Below are 19,972 nucleotides of genomic sequence, written 5' to 3'. Positions count from 1 at the left end.
GTTAGGCGTACCTGCTTGGCTGCTCAGATGCTTGCCTTAGAAAAGCTTTGGAAGGCGATGATGTTTTTTTTAAATTATGATGGAGAACATTGTGTTGATTTTCATTTTTCTTAAAAAATGCAGAGGCCCACGATTGGGAATAAAAGGTTGTTGACTAATTGTTTTGAGAAAACGTTTTAAAATGTATCCCAGGAGTCTCTTTTATAGTGGAGTTCAATCTTCCTTACTGTACTTGAGATATTTTAGGAGTGAGTGTGTGCATGTTGTGGGTTTATTTTTTATTTTTCTTTTTATGGTGTATGCCTATACAGTATGATTATATAGTATTGTGTAGTTTGTGGTTTTCCAGCACTGTTTCTCTAGTAACCCTTCTGTTTTAGTGTCCCCAAACGAGAATACATGGGGAAGAGAGGAATCTCTGATCTGTCAATTGTGCTTCTGAAAACTAATTTTGGTAAATCACTGGTGGAAGAGTAAACTATTGGCTGAAAACGGGTCTTTGAACTATTTGAGGACTCGCAACTTGCCACATTTGCCTCTGAACTAGGGTTAACATTAAGGTGGGTTATGCTAATTCATCTTCTGGTCGGTCTGAATAATACACTGTCAAAGAGGCATATGTTGTAGATGGCGTTGTGTCCTCGTAAACTGCATCACGTTCTAAGTTCCCTCAAATGTATAGTGATGGGTTTAATTGTATGATTTTGTTTACAGGTAATTTCATTCTTATGGGATACAATCTCTGGAGATTTTGTTTACGCTTCTCTTTCTTTGCATAGTCTTGAATAAGCTATCTGGTACTCACTTGTAATAGATTTGTGATTATGTACGTGCAAATCTGGAAGTTCTTTTTTGATGTTTGTGACATTGGAGCTGATCGAGAACCCAAGAGCCAATATTCCAGGTTTGTTGTCTAAGGCTTACAGCTTACATCTACTCAGAGGTCATCCTTACCATGGCTTCCTTTGACTCCTTTTAAAAAAAGTGTCATTCCATAGAAACTGAAAGAGTTCACAATGACGGGACACCTTTGTTGCCTCCTCTTCTTGAAATTCTTAAAGGACACTTACACACCTGGCTCTGATTCTAGAGATGCTGTTCAAACCTACGCTCCAGTATTCCTCTACCTGGTGCTTTTATACTTTCCCAGATGTGCTGCATCTGGTGTGACCAAGGTCACGCGATGACCACCCACTGTGGAATTACAGTTTCCTCCTAAGACATTGTTTGTGAGCACATGATACCTCATGTTGATAAATTGTGTATGCATTGAATTCCTAAGCATTTTTCTCTTGCTAAATGATAAGGTCAGACATGGACCATTTAATAACTCCAAGGGAGTTTAAGATAACAATCTAGGATCAATAGTGGCAGATACTTAAGTCAGTCGGTATTCATCCTTCTTCCAGACTTGTGGATGAGTGTTCTATTTTGTGTACCAAACAAAAGATTCCAGCACTGCACACATGGTGACATAGTTAATTGTGTAACAAAGGGTGCCAAAGACATTTTTTTTTATCAGAACTAATTATTTTGAGTGATCAACTGTTGGTACTCTAGCACCATCTGTCATTTTCTATCTGAGCGAAGTTCCTGCATTATAAGACGAATGAATCTTGGTTAAGAATTAATGGTTTATCTTCTTCCAGATGTACTTGCCAAAGGCTCAGGGCTATTTGAAATTCTGTAAATACCTTAATGTTGGCAGTTGGTCATCTAGTAGATAAAGACGTAGCTCAGCCAGAATTGGCCTTTACAAAACAAAAGCCTGGTGTCTCCTGCCTCAGGATGATTGGACCACCTGCTTTTGTCACAATAGGAGCGTTGTGGAGTACCTTCATCTAAGTGGCCAAAGATTACACTAGAAATTCTGCTTTTACAATTTTCCCTTTTCCCTCTCATATGCAATGGAGCAAAAACAGTATGAGCACTTCAGTCTTTCTTTGACCTCACTTCCTCTTGATCTCATAAGTAGGACGACATGGAAGGATAACACGCATGGAGTCCCAGGAAGCAGGCCGTCTGTTGCGCACTGGGAGACTTAAGGGGCAGTAGAAATGCTGAACCAGAGAATGGTTTTTTTCAAAAATTGAGATATAATTCACATGCCATAAAATTCACCATTTTAAAGTGTACAATTCTCTGGTTTTTAGTATATTCAAAGGGTGTACAACCATCACCAGTAATTCCAGAATATTTTCGTCACCTTAAAAAGAAACCCTGTACCCATTAGCAGTCACTTCCCATTCCTCCCTCTCTTCCCAGCCCTTGGCAACCACTAATCTACTTTCTGTCTCTCTGAGTTTGCCTGTTCTGGATGTTGTGTATGAATGGAACCTTGCAACATGTGGCCAGTTGTGTCTGACTTCTTTCACTCAGAATAGTGTTTTCAAGGTTCATCCATGTTGTAGCATCTATGAACACCTTTTTGTTGACTGAGTAATATTCCATTATATGAATATAGCATATTTTCTTTGTCAGTTAATGGAAAATTTGGGTTGTTTGCACTTTAAATAATACCTTTTGAGTGATCATTGAGCATCTTCAGTAGTATTATCAGTGACTGTTGATAAATGAGACTAAAATGAAATGTTACAGATTCCTAACCTCTTCCTACCATCACCTCCTGTCACTATATACCTGCCACCCACAAGAAGTGATGCAGTGCAGACACCAGGAAGGGGTGTTCGTTTTGTGCATCATTCCTGTGCTGTGTATTATGTTCTCTTCTGTGTCCTCCTCCTTACTCTTAGACGTTGTGTTCCCAACAAGGTGTATAGAGTCAATGGGAGGACACTTGGAGGTACTTTGGTGATTAGATAGTGACACTCTTGAAGTGCCTACTCTATTAGAAGCAAAATGAATACATTTTCAGATTTAACTCAGTTGATGTAATGCCTGAGTCCCACTGGAATGACCTAGTCTTATGACCTCGATCCCTCCATAAGCTTTCGCTTTCTCGTGTAAATCTTGGGAAATATGTTGATAACTTCCCCCAGAAGGGCTGCAAAATTCTTTTGTAACAAGGATTGTAGACTTCTGGAAAGAGTCATGTGCACTGGGCGACATCATCTATGGGTTCACAGTAATCCTGAAGAATTTAGTCTCCTCAACAAGCTTAGCAAAGAACCTTAGGAGAAAATACTGTGAAAGGCATATATACACATATACACATGATATACACATCCAGAGTTGCTTTCCTGAGGCATCTTCTGCTGGACCTGTGATTATGAGACAATTCCTCGGGCTTTGCTGTATATTAGAAGTTCAGCTAGTTCTCTGTGATATAGCACTAGTGTATCTTTTATCCATGGGGCTGTTGTCCCTATTCCTTGTATCTTAGGGACAGACCTGAGGGCTAACCTTTGTTCTCTGCTTCTTGCACAGCTCCAACTAGCAAAGCTACCAGTCCAACTGCACTGGCAGAGATTGATCTTTTTGCTGAAAGCAGTAGGTGATGTTGCATACATTATCTTGTTACTTGGCTGCTTATTGTTTATCTGATAGAAGAATTGCTCTCTATTCAAAGGTCAGGTCTGCTTACTGTTATTGACGGGCAAAATTGCTTCCTATCTCAGACTCCTGTCTGAAGCCTCCATCGATGAGGCTTATCAGCTGCCTGGCTCTAATGGAGCTGCTTTCTTCAATCATAGTCGGAACTATTCTCTTGTTTTTCTGGAACAATTAGCATCCTCTGCTGTCTGACTTTATTGATATTTTAGGTCACTGTCTTCAAATTGCTCTTCGTAAAATTTTGAGGTAGGCTGCCTAAGGCAGGGCATGTGTCTTATTTAAACTAAGCAGTGGTGAAACCATCCACTTTTATTTCATACATATTTGGCAGATAGATGCATATTTTCTAAAGAAAATAAAAATCTTTCAACTCTGCTAGGCTGGAATGCATGAAGAACAGACAAGAAAACCCTTAAAGGTGATATTTGTAGTTCTGTGGTAGTTTGGTTTTTTTTTCTGAGTCAGCATGAGATGCTTTCACAGTAGGATTATAGAGCTACAAATGCTTCCTTCAGCTGTACTAAATTTGTGTTTTTTAACCCTGGCCGTATATTAGAATCACTCAGGCTTAAAAAAAATTACAGTTGGATATCCCACCGTCTTTTGTAGTGACTTCTTTTTTCTTCTTTTCTGGCATCCCAGATGTCAGAGTGAGGATGTGGTGGCTGGATGGCATAATAATTAGAATTTTCTGGTAGGAGCGGTGATCAACTCTGCTGACAAAACAGGAGCCAAAAATCTGAATGTCATGTTGATGCGGGATATTAAGGGGCAGCTGAATAGGTTTCCCACTGCCAGTGTGGGTGGTGGGATGATGACCACAGTCAAGGAAGGGCAAACCCAAGTTCAGAGCATAGATGCATCCATTAGTGAACTTTGACGATTACAACGATACTGGAGAAAAGACTGTTGTTCCTTTATTTTGAAGATAAAGCAGGAGTCAAAGTAAACATTAAACAAAGGAGAAAGGGAGGGTTCTGCCCTTATAGAACCTCCTGTGAAGGAGGAGGCAGATTATGGCCCAGGAATGCATCCAGTGCTGAGTTGTGTAATTCTTCAGCGTATTTGTAAGAAGTATTCTAGTGAAAATTATTTACTTGTCCATGAAAAATACAGATGCCTAGGCTTCACTCCCAGGAATTTTTGTATAACTGGTCTGGAGTGGAACCTGGGCATCAGTGTGTTCTAAAATCTCCCCAGGTGATTATAACATGCAACTAGCATTGAGAGTCTCTTTGAAATGTAATATTCTCCCACATGCTACCAATGTGACGTCTTGGCTAGATGTCACGTCATGTCATTAGGTATGTTCTAATTCTCTGGAAACTGTTTATCGCTGTTTGGGATATAGAGTAGGTCTGTGGAGGAGAATGTTGATGAATCAGGACACCTCATCTTTCTCCCATGTTTGTTTTATTGAACAGTGGGCATTTGATCACCAGCCTTCCTGAGAGATGTGTTTAACCCAAGGTTTCACAACATTGGCAAAATTGAATTTGGGGCTGGATAATTCGTTGTCGCAGGGGTTGTTCTATTTATTGTAGAACAGCAACAGCATCCCAAGCCTGTGGCCACTGGATGCCAGTAGCACTCCCACGGCTGTGACACCCAAGATGTCTCCAGATGTTGCCGTGTGTCCTCTGGGGCTCAGAATTGCTCCTGATGAAGAGCCACTGGTTTAACCCCATGAATAGATTGGCCATATTTATACTAGTTAGAATTAGATTCAGCTGAAGATTGTAGGAGACTCGCAAAATGATGATGACTTAGCAAAGTACAGAAGGTTTTTCCCTTTCTTATATCTTTTATCTTTCCTATCTTATATCTTCTATCCTTTCCTTTCTTATATCTTCTTATAAGAAGTCTGGAGTAGGCAGTCAGGACTGGTTTGGGGGCTCCACCCTCCTCAAGGACCCAGGCTCCTCCTGGCTCACTGCTCTGCCATCCTAAGGGTGTTTTCTAGAATGCCATCCATCACTTCCTAATTCCAGGAAGCAGAATGAAGGCAGAGAAAGACGGTGGCAAAGGTCATCCACTGTCATTCAAGAGAATTTCTAGAAGCTGTTACATGACATTTCTGCTTATATTTTGTTGGTCAGAGCAATTGAGATGTAAGTAGTCTTATTCCGGGCAGCCTTTGGCTCAGTTGAAAATGGAGGATTCTGTTACTAAGGGAGAAAGAAGAATGGCTATGGAATAGGCAAATAGCAAGTTCACTACAGGACTGCGTGTTGTATAGTTACACTGAGGCAGGAGAGCGCTACTTCCCACACCAGCTTTGTGTGGTGTCCTGGACTGGACGTTTGACAAGGTTCAAGAGACGCCAAGCAAATGCTCAAGAAGGGGAAGCTCTCTTTGTTTTTAAGGTACCATTTGTTGACTATCTAATATGTATTAAGCACAATAGCAGGTTCTTTATAATCATCTGATCCCTATAACAACTGTGTGAATTAGATACTATTGTTCTCATTGTATGGGTGAAGAAAGTAAAGTGGCTTCTCCTGGATCACATCGCTAGTAAGTGACAGAGCTGGGATGTGAATTCACTGTCTCACTTCAAATCCCACGTGTCAAGCTGGGAAACCTGCTAGCCAGGTGGGCAGAGAACAGCGGTGACACAGGGCCCCCACCTTGCGGGGTGTCCTGCAAGCACGGCCATGACTCTCCACTGTCCACGAGTCTTTGCAGGCCCTCATCCTTGCATAGAGAACAACACTGGCCGAAGTACCATCATCTGTTGTGAAGACAGTGAGAGACTGCCAGAGAAACAAGTAGTAATAAAGAAAATCAGAGCAGCCTATCACTGCTGTAATTTCATTTACCACCAATACAATCTTTAGTAGATTTTTCAGTTCTGGATTTGTTTACTTCTGACCCCTCATTTAAAGAGCAACATGGAGAATCTGAAAATAGTAGAGAGGAAATTCTAATGAATGAAAGATTTAAAGTGAAAAAGATTAAGGATTGTTAAGCTTGGAGAAGAGAAGGAAACATTTTATGTAGTACATGAGATTGATGTGGTGTTTTCTGTTTTACTAGGATAAAGCAAGAGGCAGTGGGCACAATGGATGGATGAACTTAGATCATAAATTAACAAGGGAGTGGGTTACTGAGGGAGTTTGTGAAATACTTTTTCTTTAAATATTAAGGGGATGGATTTTCACCTCTGAATTGGTTTTGGTGCATTTGCACATAAAGATAATGTCTTAAAAATATTAAAATTCTTAAAATTGCATGCTTCTCTGTAGAAGAATTTAAATTATTTGGATGTTGAGTGTTTTGAACAGTGACTCTGAAAATTTATTGTGAATCATGAACATTAAAATAGGATTACGTTAAAAAGGAACATGAAAGAAGAAATCGAGCATACCTCGTGATGAACTAACGCACCGTGTCAGAGATCAATAAGCACATATAAATTGCTGAGGAAAGGGTTCGTGTGGGTGGACAAGGAGATGAGAAATCATAAAGTGTAAAACAAGAGGAACGTGGCAAATTTTTGTGAAAAGAATAAATGAATATAAATTTAGTTTAAAGAAGCTCATTAAAATGCGAGGCTGCCTAAGAAAAATGCTCTAAAGGATCTTTCAGTTTTATGAAAAATAACAGTACGTGACTTCAGAATATAATTCCTTCTGTTGGTGTCTGGGAAATGGCAGAGGGCACAGAGGTGGGAATAAACATATCGGAGAACTCAAATTATTTTCATTTAGGAGGCAAGGTAAGTATTGGCAGCCCTGTAAAATTTGATATGAGAAGCGAGGGTTTTGGTGTAAAAAGTTTCTGGTCTCTCTGAAATTAAAGAATGTGCTTGTAACTGAGCAATGCTGGCACTGCGGGTGAGGTGTATCTGCTTTATGATTGACAGTTGGGGCCACGAGTCAGTTTGTGTAAAGCAGTTGGCCTAGGATCTGCATATTCCTAATTGATAGCTTCTACTATTGTTGTTGTTGGTATAATCATTCTCCAAGGATTGCAAAGAGATTTAATTTTATTGTGACCGCTGATCTATTACTAGTGGCCCACTGGAATGCATTGTTTCATTTGGAGGCTTGAGGAGGCCCAATAAATAGCAATGCTCCTCTCTCTGTCCTGAGATGTGAACCATCTTAGGGCCAAGGAATAAGGCAAATGAAGACCAAAATGTCAGTCTTTTTACAGATAGGTCATGGAGACGGTGGTTTATATCTGCAAGCAGTGCACTGTCTAAAACAGAGTCTCAGGATTAGACGGTCTTTCCCAGCGAGCTACACTGGACCCGAGTAAGCCGCCTTGTCCCTGCTTCTCCCTCCCTCCCCAGCTCCCTGGCAGCTGCAGAGTCCACTTGCTGGCTCCCCTCGGAGGCAGAGAACACCAGCACTTACCAGGAAGGAGAACAGAAGGACTGTGCTTGACAGGCCCTCCCTCCCCTCTGTGATCAGATTAAAAAGCCCTTCCTTCTCTAGGGAGGAGAGGAGAGGCGTGAATGCGGAGTGGAGAGAGATCAGAGATGGAGCTTCTTACACTTAGAATGAATATGCAGTTGGAGGTGGAGTGAGGTGAGTGCTTTTACCCTTGGAAAAAAAAGACTGGTGCTAAGTCTTTACTTAACAGAAAAGAATTTTATGTTTCATGAGGTCTGCCAAGGGAATGGTGGTAGAAGTGATATGCTGGTAATTTTTAATAGCTGGCTTTTCAGGGGGAGGGGTGAGAAAGCCTGACTTGTAGCATTTGCTGATTTCTGTAGTGTTACTCCTACCCTGGCCAATTTAAAGTCACCAGCATGACATCACTGAATGAAGGGTTGGCACCTTTGCAGTAGCATACCATTTTATATATACAGTGTTTCCACCACACTGGTAGAATAGATGTCAATAACCTCGAGCATAGATAATAGTAAAATGACTAAAATGATTAGGACATGATAAGTTTTGAGTACTTTTACCTTTTAAAAAATTTAACGTATTTAATTGTAAGTTAAGCAATTTTAATAATAGTAGGTTTAATTCCTGAAAATTTAACAGCCAGCTCTCCTGAGTTGGCACAGCCTTGTGAGCTGGCTCCAGCGAGCACTGAGTGGTGGCCACACATACTGTGCCTTTTGATGACCCTGCACGAGACAGAAATGCAGTTTTTCTAGAGGCAAATGAGGGTCGACAACATGAGAAGTCAACCTATGGTGATCGGTCATGCATCTAAAGTAGACCCTGGCCAAGAACGTGGGCTTAAGAGTCAGTCAGAGCTGGACTTCACAGGATTTTGGCTTTGCTGCTTGCAAGCTGCCTGACCTTGGGCAAGTTATTTAAACTCTGAACCTGAGTTTTAACTGTGAAATGGAGAAACTTCTTCCTATTTCATAGGATTGTTGTGATAATTAAGTGAGATTGTGCATGTAATGCATTACCACAGTTGTCAGGACATGCTAGACTCCCAATAAGAGCTGAAAAAAATAACAATTGTCAAGAGAAGGCAGCCAAATTCAAAGAGAAGGCAATCAAATCCTATGCAGCCAGCTTGCATAGGATTAACGGATGAGATGAGGCAACAAAATAATATCTTATTTCAGAAAAATGTAAGAATTGAAACATATAGCAGTGGTGCCAAACGTGTATAAGTGAACACTTTATAATGATATTAATAGCTGACATAAAAATATGAGGAACACTAGTAGAAGTAGAAATTAGATATAAATAACAGAGAGAAAAATTCTGGCTTTCTCGAGGTTAACTAAAGGACACCAGCTAGCCAGTGGGGACAGAGCTTTGGTGTCTTCTGTAACGTGTAATTTCTGTACTGGAAACAAGAAAATGAACACGTGGTAGCGTGTAGTTATTTTAGGAAGACTAAAACATATAAACAAGATGAAGAAAATAGAAATCACTGATTGCAAACAGATGAAAATGGTTAATACTTGGTATATGTATTTCCAGATTATTTTCTGTATATGTAACATGAGGTGTGTGTGTATATGCGTTTACATAAGTTCAGGACACCTCAGGCTGCTCTGGTCCAGAACTCTCTAACTGATGTGACTCATATAGGGTATAGGTGTGTGGAGATGAAGGGTTCCTCGGCCCTGGTGTGGGTAGGTGGTGGGATGGCTGGTTACCCCAGTGTTCTGTTCAAATATTATCATTTACCATGTGTGCCACGACTGGAAAAAGGTTAGAAACGTGCCTTAGTCTTTCTGTGGAATCAGCTGCCTTCTGCACACTAGAAAAGTGGAAAACAGGTTTAAAGAAAACACCTTTAGAGGGAAATAGTAAACATCAGAGCAGAAATAAATGGAATTAAAACCAAAAAAACAATCAAAAGGCTCAGTGAAACTAAGAGCTGGTTCTTGAGAAGATAAAATTAGCAAACTCTTCACTAAGGAAAAAAGAGAGAAGGCTCAAATAAATAAGTTTAGGATGAAAGAGAAGAAATTACAATGGATACTGTAGAAATGCAAAGGATTATAAGAGAATACTATGAAAAACTATATGCCAACAAACTGGACAATCTAGAAGAAATGGATAAATTCTTAGACTCATACAACCTCCCAAAACTGAACCAAGAAGAAATAGAGAATCTGAATAGACCAGTCACAAGTAAAGAAATAGGAATAGTAATCAAAAACCTCCCCCAAAATAAAAGTCCACGGCCAGATGGCATCTCTGGAGAATTCTGCCAAACATTCAAAGAAGATTTAGTACCTGTCCTTCTCAAAATATTCCAAAAAACTGAAGAAGATGGAACACTTCCTAACACATTTTGCAAGGTCAACATCACCCTGATCCCAAAGCCAGACAAAGGCAACACAAAGAAGGAAAATTACAGACCAATATTGCTGATGAACATACATGGAAAAATCCTCAACAAAATGTTGGCAAACTGAATACAGCAATACATTAAAGGATCATACACCATGATCAAGTGAGATTTATACCAGGGACATAGGATGGTTCAGCATCCACAAATCAATCAATGTGATACACCACATTAACAAAATGAAGAATAAAAACCACATGATCATATCAATAGACGCAGTGAAAGCATTTGACAAGATCCAACATCCATTTATGGTAAAAACTATGAATAAAGTGGGTATAAAAGGAAAGTACCTAAAGGCCATATATGACAAACCCACAGCCCACATCATAGTCAATAGGGAAAAACTGAAAGCCATCCCTCTCAGAACAGGAACAAGACAAGGGTGCCCACAGTCACCACTCTTACTCAACATTGTACTGGAGGTTTTGACCAGAGCAATTTGGCAAGAAAAAGAAATAAAAGGTATTCATATTGATAAGGAAGAAGTGAAACTCTCGCTGTTTGCAGATGACATGATTTTATATATATAGAAAATCCTAGAGAATCCACCAGAAAACTATTAGAAATAATCAGCAACTACAGCAGAGATGCAGGGTACAAAATCAACTTACAAAAATCAGTTGCATTCTATACTCTAATAATGAACTAACAGAAAGAGAACTCAAGAATACAATCCCATTTAGAATCGCAACAAAAAGAATAAAATATCTAGGAATAAATTTGACCAAGGAGGTAAAAGACCTATACAATGAAAACTGTAAGACGTCATTGAAAGAAATCAGTGCTGACGTAAAGAAATGGAAAGATATTCCATGCACATGGATTGGAAGAATAAACATAGTTAAAATGTCCATAGTACGTAAAGCAATCTACAGATTCAGTGCAATCCCAATGATAATCCAATGACTTTCTTCACAGAAATAGAACAAAGAATCCTAAAATTTGTATGGGGCAAACAGAAGACCCCAAATAGCTAAAGCAATCCTGAGAGAAAAGAACAAAGCTGGAGGCATCACAATCCCTGGCTTCAAAATATACTACAAAGCTATAGTAATCAAAACAGCATGGTATTGGCACAGAAGCAGACTCACGGATCAATGGAGCAGAATTGAAAGCCCCAAAATAAAACCACACATCTACGGACAGCAAATCTTCAACAAAGGAGCTAAGAACATGCAATGGAGAAAGTAAAATCTCTTCAATAAATGATATTGAGAAAACTGGACAGCCACATGCAAAAGAATGAAAGTAGACCATTAGCTTTCACCATACACAAAAGTTGGCTCAAAATGGAACAAAGGCTTGAAGGTAAGATGTTGTTGCCCACAGTGGCAAAGGGCAAAGAATGACAGGTACCGCCAAGGCTACTTGGTTGTTGAAGCAATCAAAGTTTATTGATAAAGGGAAACAGAACAAGGAGCAGGGATAAAGGGGAACGACAAATTGGTATTTACAACATCCACACCACAATCAGCCGGGGAAGTCCCAATAGCTTGTATGGTGGGTAGGAGTGCCGATTGTCTGGGTCTTAGGCAAAGCGTCCTTTCCTCAGCGAGACTTCCAATTGTTCTATGGCTGTGACTCCCTTTTATCCTAAGTTTCCTCTGGGTTCTGACTCAGGGTTTCAACCATTTGGATATTTTGAGTTATTTCTTCTTGTTCCCATGGATGGGGTGTTTTTATCTTTTTTGTTCCCACGGATGGGATGTTTCTAAAGTCCTGTTAGGTGCCTGTCGGGGTGGCCAGCCCAGACAAGGAACATGACGCAGGACGTATTTTTTGGAACTGGTGCCTTGGAGTCAAGGCCGAAGTGGCCATCTTTGGCCCTGAGTCCAGACACATTCCTTTGTGTGGGGCCCAGGCCCAGTGTCCTTGGAAGGTGGGGGCGGGGGTCAATGAACTCTGTACAGATGTGAAACCATAAAACTCATACGAGAAAATATAGGAAGTATGCTTGTTGACATTCCTCTTGGATCCCTTCGAATACCATGTCTACTCGGGCAAGGGAAATAAAAGAAAAAATAAACAAATGGGACTTCCTCAGACTAAAGAGCTTCTGCAAGGCAAAGAAAACCAGGAACCAAACAAAAAGACAATCCACCAACTGGGAGAAAATATTTGCAAATCATACATCTGACAAGGGGTTAATCTCCAAAATATATAAAGAACTCATACTACTCAACAATAAAAAACCAAACAACCTGATGAAAAAATGGGCAGAGGATATGAACAGACATTTTTCCAAAGAAGATGTACAGATGGCCAAGAGGCACATGAAAAGATGTTCAACATTACTAATTATCAGGGAAATGCAAATCAAAATTACAATGAGATATCACCTTATACTTGTTAGAACGGCTATAATCACCAAGACAAAAAACAACAAATGTTGGAGAGGATGTGGAGAAAGGGGAACCTCATACACTGCTGGTGGGAGTGCAAACTGGTGCAGCCACTATGGAAAATTAAAAACTAAAATTAAAGATAGAAATACCACATGACCCAGCTATCCCACGACTGGGTATTTATCCAAAGAACTTGAAATCAAAATTCAGCAAGACCTATGCACCCCTATATTCATTGCAGCATTATTAACAATAGCCAAGACATGGAAGCAACCTAAGTGCCCACTGACTGCTGAATGGATAAAGAAGATGTAGTATATATACACAATGGAATAGTACTCAGCCATAAAAAAGGACAAAATCATCCCATATGCAACAACATGGATGGAACTTGAGGGTATTATGTTAAGTGAAATAAGCCTGACAGAAAAAGACAAACACTGTATGATTTCAGGCATATACGGAAGATAAGGAAATACATGGATAAAAAGAAAAGATTAGTGGTTACCAGAGAGGAAGGAGATTTGGGGGGTGGGCATAAGGGGTAAAGGGGCATATGTATGGTGACTGGTAAATAATAATGTACAACTGAAATTTCACAGTGTTATAAATTATGACCTCATTTTTAAAAAAAAAAAAAAAAAAAACCCCTTTAGTGGGAAGAACATGTAACTCCTCTAAAACATTAGAAATATTTGCCTTGTTTGTGCTCCAGCTCCTTGACCCTTCCTGCTGAAAACCGTTCAGCAGTCCTCGTGAAAAGATAGCTCAGAACCTTGTTATCTGCAGGAGCGCTCAGACATAAAAACTAAAATGAAATACTTGTCTTTGTTCATAATATTGGTGAAGACGAAAAATTTGATGGCACCTAGTGTTGGCAAGAGTATGGGAAAATAGCCAACCGCATGTCCTGCTGATGGGGTATAAATTATTACCTTTCTGTGACTCAATTTTCTATTATGAAAACAGATCACAAAATGTGCATTATTTTTGATACAGTTATTGTTTATAAAAACTTAGCTTAATGAAATGATCATGAATGTATGGAAAGATTTCTCCAAGAATGTTTCTTGCAATTTTATTTAAAATAGAGAAAAGCTTGAAGTAACCAAAATGCCTGAGAATAAGGGTTTGGTTAAAAAAAACATTTTGGTGCCTCTGTCTGGATTGCTGTGTAACAATGGTGTTGCACTAGAATATTTAATAATATTGGAAGATAGTAACTCTAAGTTGATAAATTAAAAAGGCTCTAAGTCAGTATTTGTAGCATAAATTCAGTCTCATAAAACAAAAAAGAATTATGTTTTCATAGAGAAAAAGTTATAAAGATATACCAGATGTTAATCATGGTTAACTTGGAATGTTGTGCTGTGTATATTTTCCCATTTTCTTCGATAAACATATGTTACTTTAGAGAAAGTAAAATCTGCCGGCCGTTTATCAGGCTGGGATCACAGACACTAAAGCCGGGTACAAAGTTAACAGGAAACAATATTTCTTCCAAGTCTATCTAGTGGCTGCAAAATGTCATACTGATTCCTCTCTTTGAGTGACTCTTGCTTTCTCCTTCACTGAGGAACTGTGCTCTCTAAACTCTCAGACTACCAGAAACTTTGCTGTTTGAAATTATATTAGTAAAAATGACACATCCTACCCTTGCCTGGAGGATTTCAATCGTTTTGACACAGACAAGCAGCCTCATTTACAATCCATACGCAGAGCTGCAGATAAGGGGTTTCTGGACTCAATATTCCATGTCTTAACTTTGTTGTTTCCAAGGACATGGAACCCTAGATCCACCCGAAACTGACCCCTTTACACAGCCCTGCATTGAGCCTGTCACAATGCTGCTTCATTTACATTTCATCTACACTCCACCTGTCCCCAGAATCTCATAGTAAGTTTACCTTTCCTTTTTTGGGGGAAGACACCCCCACAGTTCCTCCTGCTCCTTGCATTGGGCCAATAAACCTGATTTTGTTGGACTACAGTGACCCTGGTGGTCAGTGATTGGTTAAGTCAAGACACTCTTATAGTTAGGAAAAAGTAAGGCTACTTAACAATGTTTTAATATGTGTTTCACAAACACATGCACATACCATGTCCCTAAGTTGTGCATACCTAAAGAGTCAACCGCAGTGTTAAGGAACAATAATGATACTTAACGCATAGTGCTGAACTCTCACTGTGGGCAGGCGCTGTTCCAGATATTTTAAAGGTGTTATCTCATTTAGTGTTCATGGCAACCCTATGAGGAAAAATACAGTTATTCTTCTTTTTACAGATGAGGACTCTTGAGCTTTAGAATTTTCAGTAATTTTCCGAGTGACACGGTGAGTGTTGAAAGCAGGCTTTGAACACAGGAGGTCGGGTGGCACAGCACACGTTCGTAACTGCTCCAATACACTTCCTGAATTGGGGGACACCTTCCGCTTAGCTAGCTGAAGTCATCGTGGCTTGCTTTCTTCCCAAACTCTTTAGCTGAAGTCCCCTTAATGAAAACATTGTCCTTAGCCTAGTACAAGTAGCCTGTGGCAACTCTGAAAACATTATTTTTAAGTTTTTAACTTTTTCTTAAACATTTGTGTGTATACAGTATTCCAATCTATAATAGATCCTTGCTATTTTTAACATGAAACAGCATTTTAAACCATTTACCATATTGTCCACCTGAGACTAGGATTTGTCTGCGTTTGACTCTCCCATGACATTCCAGCACGTGCACGCCCAAGACGGCTCTAATAATAAAGCATTATTTTTTAAAAAATCTGTCTAGGTGTGCCTGATAAAATGAAGAGACTAATTTTTTTTTTTCTCTGGCTCATAAATAACTTTGAAATCAATTCTAATAGAATTCCAAGGCTGTTCTCAACAACAGCCAGTAGAAGGGCAATACATCTATAGATTTCTAAGGTGATTTTGAAGGACTGTGTGGCATTTCAAGTGAGTTTAACCTTGGTGGGAAGAGTTCATCAATACACACCTTCTCCAAGTCTTTATTTGTTTAGCTAAGTGAATAAAGATAAAGAGAGGTGAGGTGGTGACTCAGACGGGCTGGTGGCAGCTCCCTTTGTGTGATTTTTTTTTTCCCTTGTCCCTGGGAAAGGGATACTGTAGGTAGGATCTTGCCAAAGTTGGAAAAGAGCTGAATTCTTGTCAGGCTGCTTCCTCTTAATACCTGGGTTTACATTATCATTTGGAAAAACACATACCAGCAATCTCTGCACTTTTTTCTTTTTAAAGATTGGCACCTGAGCTAACAACTGTTGCCAATCTCCTTTTTTTTTTCCTTCTTCTTCCCAAAGCTCCCCAGTACATAGTTGTATATTCTAGTTGTAGGTCCTTCTGGTTGTGGCATGGGGGACGCTGCCTCAGCATGGCCTGATGAGCAGTGCCATGTCCACGCCCAGGATCCGAACCAGTGAAACCCTGAGCCACCGAAGCAGATGCATGAACTTAACCACTCGGCTACAGGCCGGCCCCAATCTCTGCACTTCTGACCAGGAGAATGTTTACAACTATAGGTCCTCCTGGTTTTTGAACCGAACTTGGCACCAGCAAGTCCATGTTCCCCTCTGGAGGAAGAAAGCCCAGAGAGTACTGGGTATCGGTATACCTGAATAGGTCCCCAGAGGACCAGGAAGCTCGTGCCATCAGGATAGCCAGCATTTGGATGTATATGCTATATGGTTTTGTTGAGAATGAAAAAGCTACTCATTTCCTACTTTACCTTTTGGTATCAAGTGAAGGTGAACTCTGCAAATTTAATAATCGCCTTCAAATGCCTGCTGTATGCAAAGCACTGCGTGAGGAGGCCTGGTGTATATAAAGATGAATTGCTTGTGGATCCTTGGATTCTTTCCCCTGCCGTCAAGTTGTTCGTAGTCCAGCATCGGAGACCCATGTGGGTATAAATAGCTAAATATGAAGCAAGATATTAAGACCAGAAGTGGAGTGTAAAGAGCCAAAGAAGTGGATAGGAGCAAATATTTCGCCTGTGGAAGAGAGAGATCTAAGAAGTTTCAGAGAGGAAAGGCCATGAACTGAGTGTTTAAGAACAAATAGAATTCCGGCAGATAAGGGGGAGGGGTTGCATGCAAGAGGGAGCAGAAACAGAGTGAAGGCTGGGAGTCAGGAAGGAGCTGGAGTGTGTTTGTTGTATTGCGTGCAGTCTGGTTTGGCAGGAAAATGGATGTGAGAGAGATATAGAAGGCAGTAAGGCTGGAAAGATTGTCTGGCATTGGCTGTGCTTATGTACTTAGAAAGGCTTTAGACGAGATAAACATTAACCTATATTGAATTTTAGGGTAGTGGGAACATGATTAAGAACATGAGCTTTAGTGTCAGGGAGTTCTGGGTTGTAATTTTGGCTTTGGTATTTAAAAGCTGTGAGACCTTGGATAGATTTCTTAATCCACCTGAGCTCCGACTTCCTCCTCTGTAACGTGGGGATAATTACGGCACATTGTTTATGAGGATTAACTGAGATCATGTGAATTGAAGTATCTAAACAGGTACCTGGTCCCTAATGAAAGAAATCTATAAATGTTAGCTAGTATTGCATTATGATTTTATGGATTCCTTTTGAAAATTTTATCTCTTTACTCAGATGGTGTGTATTTTCTTCAGTGCCACTGATGACTCATTTGTTCTAGAATGTGAATCACTAAGAATATCAAAGGAAGAGATTGTTCCTATTGTTTGTACCTGTTGTGTTACAGATGTTATGCTTATTAATTTAGCTTGTTGTCTTCGTCAGTTTGGACTGCTGTAACAAAAATACCGTAGAACGGGTGGCTCCAACAACAGACATTTCTTTCTCACACTTCTGGAGGCTGGGAAGTCCAAGATCAAGGTGCCGGCAGATTCCGTGTCTGGGGAGGGCCCACTTCCTGGTTTGTAGACGGCTGTCTTCTCACTGTAACCTCACGTGGTGGACGTGGTCTCTTTTATAAGGACGTTCATCTTATTTATGAAGTTACCCCCCTCATGACCTAATCACCTCCAAAAGGCCCCACCTCCAAATACCATCACACTGGGGATTAGGCCTCAACATGCATATTTTGGGGGGACACAAACCTTCATTCCATAGCACTCATTAGTATTTACTGAGGGCCTATCATATGTTTAGTGCCAAGGTAGGTCCTATAGGAGAATGCAAGACACAATCCCTTTCTTCAGAGAGGCTCATGAGCTAGTTGGAGGAAAAAAAGGTAGCATATCTTTATTATAAACAAAGCCACAGCTTTGTCTTAGGCTTAAATGTGTTACCATTTTTTAAGGAAGTGTTATGTCCTTAAAGGACCGGGCACACCATTTTCTTTGTTCCTAGCACTCTGGAAATGTGACTCTTTATAACTGCAATATACAATGGTGTATGAATAGGTGCTACTAGAGAGCAGAAGTAATTTAGGATTTCAGAGAAGAGAAAGATTAATGTGGATTAGAGAGACTGGCGAAGATTCGAGGGAAGAAGGAGTATATGGAAGATCTAGTTAGATGGAAAAGTAGGGAGATTGTTTCCAGAAGGAATCAGCATGAGCAAAAGCTAGGAAAGTGACTCTGGTTTGGGGAGGGCAGTGTAGGAACTGGCCTGGCCTAAGTCCAGGTTTATATTGAGGAGAAAAAGAAGTTGGCTTGGGTAAGAGGGCCAGTGCCAAGTTGTAGAGGGAATGGCGGGCTGGAATGCAGGGTGACTCTTTTGGCGAGGTCACCGGAGGTGTGGAGCAAGGGAGGCATGAGATGAAAGTGGTCTTTAGGACCATGTTTTGACAGGGGTGCTCAGGATGGTTTTGATGGGAGAAAGAGCTGAAGTCAAGGAGGCAGTTAGACTGTTCAGCCATTGCAGTGACTCACGTGTGCAAAGACAGCCTGAACTGGGGTGGGGACAAAAGGAAGAACAAGAAGGGAGCTTAATTAGAGATTCTAAGGACAGATCAGTAGGGCTTTGAGACTGAAATTTACTGGTGGGGCAGATGTCTAAGATGCTAAGATTTTGAGCCTGGAAGGATAGAGGGATGATGATGTTAGTGCAGACGTGGAGAGGTAAGGAAAGCTTCCCATGCAGGAAAGAAGGTAAGTTTAGTTTGAACAGGCTGAGATAAGTAGATGGACGGTTTGGAAAAGGTTTAAAAATGACTTATAATTCTACCATTTTAATACAACTGTCTTTCATTTTCCTTTATCCCTATTTTATATTGTAGCCCTGGTTCATAAACCCACAGATTTACATATCTGCAGTCATAAATATACATGCTATTTTGCATCTTTGAATTAGTCTGTCATTAAAATATATTTTTAGGTAATCTTTGTAATTCTAAATATTGTTGGCTGAGCGCTTTCCCCTTAGTCTGATATGTCCCCAGAGCTTCCTGAGAGCAGGGACCATATTGGTGATTCCTGTGTGTCTAGAACATAGAAGAAGATTAACAGCTGTTTATTTGATGAAAGCATATTGACCACATAGATTATTCCCCTGCTTTTCTTTGTAGAAGCTGCTATGACAAGCATGTGTATATATATAGTCATATATATTGTCATATATATATATATATATATATATTGCTTCTATTAAATGGTTTCCTTGTGATAAGTTCTGAGATTGGAATTGCTGTATGAAAGGACATTGGTCTATTTGCAGGTCATCCAGGTGGCAATGCACAAGGAGTTTGCAGACAGGTGCTGGGGTTGAGTGAGAAGTCAGTACTTTCTACTCATAGAACCTAAGTCCAAGGTTAAATTGCAGACTTGGTTAGGGAGTGTTAGACTTTGATGGTTCCAGGTACTAGGTTTGTCTATGCTTCTTATTTACTTATTTATTTATTTTTGCTGAGGAAGATTAGCCCTGAGCTCACATCTGTGCCAATCTTCCTCCTTTTGCTTGAGGAAAATTTGCCCTGAGCTAACAATCATGCCAATCTTCCTCTATTTTGTATGTGGGTCACCGCCACAACATTGCTGCTGACAAGTGGTGTCGCTCCGTGCCTGGCAACCGAAGCTGGGCTGTGGAAGCAGAGTGTGCTGAACTTAAGCACTAGGCCACGGTGCCAGCCCCTGTGTATTCTTCTTATTGTTTCCTCAGTCATTCAGTAACTCACAGGAAAATTCATGGAAAGAGCTATTTTTGTGTTTTACCATTATTTTGAGAAATGAAGGCAGTTCCATCAGAAAACTACTGATCTTTGATGCCCTAGCGAGGTGTCCGTTTGGAGAACACTGCCTGAGTGTGTATTCAGCCTCGAGATGTCTTCTCTGTGTATGGAGTCTTCAAAGAGCTCCCTATCTTTTGGGATGGCGTTCGGCCATGAGACAGCTTGACACAC

The 19,972-nt window shown here is 40.3% G+C and overlaps 1 protein-coding gene across 2 annotated transcripts in view; it reads left to right on the top strand.

Moving 5' to 3' along the window:
* Positions 1–19,972, top strand: part of SNX25 (sorting nexin 25) — a 127,930-nt gene that overhangs the window by 45,126 nt on the left and 62,832 nt on the right. The window lies entirely within an intron of this gene.

Source organism: Equus quagga, chromosome 22 (genome assembly GCF_021613505.1).
Source record: "Equus quagga isolate Etosha38 chromosome 22, UCLA_HA_Equagga_1.0, whole genome shotgun sequence".
Taxonomy (NCBI): Eukaryota; Metazoa; Chordata; class Mammalia; order Perissodactyla; family Equidae; genus Equus; species Equus quagga.
This window is presented reverse-complemented; position numbering and strand designations above follow the sequence as displayed.